We start from the raw sequence: 1,533 nt of genomic DNA on the forward strand, positions 1-1,533 counted from the left end.
TTCCCTTGGGTGTAGTTCACTTGCTCAGAGTGGGTTTCGTTTAATAGAATACATTCTGCAGATTGGTGTCCTTTGGTTCCACATATTTCACAATCCGACGAAACTGCGGCTGCAGTATTCGGGTTTATGCACATATGCTCGACCTTAAGGGCTAATGCATCCATTTTGGCTTGCATCATGTCTATAGAGTTTAGTTCATGTACTCTTCCCTGGGCTTCCTTCTTCTCAACTGTCGCTCGTTCGACTCCCCATGATTGATGGTTTTGAGCCATATCTTCAATGAGGGCACTAGCTTCAGGATAAGGTTTGTTCATCAGCGCACCGCCTGCGGCAGCGTCGATGGTCATCTTAGTGTTATAGTGAAGTCCATTATAGAAGGTTTGAATGATTAACCAATTTTCTAAACCATGATGTGGGCATGCTCTTAACAACTCTTTATATCTCTCCCAAGCTTCGAACATCGATTCTCCTTGATTCTGGGTAAATCTAGTTATATGGTTTCGAAGAACGGCGGTCTTACTTGGGGGAAAGTATCTAGCAAGGAATACTCTTCTAAGGTTATCCCAAGTTGTTATGGAATTGGGTGGAAGGGAATCTAACCAAGATAGGGCTTTATCTCTGAGGGAAAAAGGGAATAATCTTAAACGGATTGCCTCAGGAGAAGCTCCATTGGTTTTAAAAGTGTCTGCTAATTGGAGAAAGATTTTTAAATGTTGGTTTGGGTTCTCAGTAGCGAGACCTGCGAATTGTCTCTGTTGCACTAGTTGTAACAGGGATGGTTTAAGTTCGAAATTATTAGCTGCTATGGTTGGGTTTACTATACTAGAACTAGGTTATTCGTTGGATGGTTGGGCAAAATCCTTAAGAGGTCTTTGGTTTTGATCTTTGGCCATAGCTCTCCTAATTCTATGGAAGAATAAACGTGCGCGAGCGTAACGTTCAGGTTCCGCCAGAGGGTATACTAAGCTTCCGGTGCTGCGAGTTCTTCGCATTGACCGACGGGTAATAACCTAAGTCTAAACGATATAACAACAGGGTACGAAATTTGACGAAATTGGTCCCCGGCAACGGCGCCAAAAACTTGATGCGTGCTTTTCGCAAGTATACGAACGCGTCAGAGTAATATAAAAGATTGTCGAATCCAGAGAGACCAAGTGTCAATCTATCGTTATCTATTGTTATGGTGTTTATCTAAGGTAATCAAAAATAGGGGTTTTTAGAGTGTGCAATGAAAAGTAAAGTATTAAATTAAGTTCAATTAATAAAGACAGACTCGAATGTAATTCACATAATCAATTAATAATCCAAGTGCTTGCTAATAGAACTACTTATAGGCAGTGTTTCCTACTTTGAAAAGAACCAATTTAATAGGAACTGTCGCTTTCGCGTATTCATAACCGAGTTGTACTCCCTAATCAAACCCTCTTATTGTCACTTATAAAAAGGCGCGCATTGCGTTAGAGTAGTAAACCTATTTTTAAGAAATATAGTATCTTGACTAAGTTGAAAAGTATTTTAACCCGGATTTCTTAA

General features: G+C 40.2%; 1 non-coding gene across 1 annotated transcript; it reads left to right on the forward strand.

Annotated features, from left to right (window-relative positions):
• The first annotated feature begins 402 nt into the window (after positions 1-402).
• On the forward strand, positions 403-509 carry LOC127099536 (small nucleolar RNA R71). The gene has a single exon (XR_007794028.1). It is a non-coding gene; the product is annotated as a small nucleolar RNA R71 (small nucleolar RNA).
• Positions 510-1,533: the final 1,024 nt, after the last annotated feature.

Source organism: Lathyrus oleraceus, chromosome 6 (genome assembly GCF_024323335.1).
Source record: "Lathyrus oleraceus cultivar Zhongwan6 chromosome 6, CAAS_Psat_ZW6_1.0, whole genome shotgun sequence".
Lineage (NCBI taxonomy): Eukaryota > Viridiplantae > Streptophyta > Magnoliopsida > Fabales > Fabaceae > Lathyrus > Lathyrus oleraceus.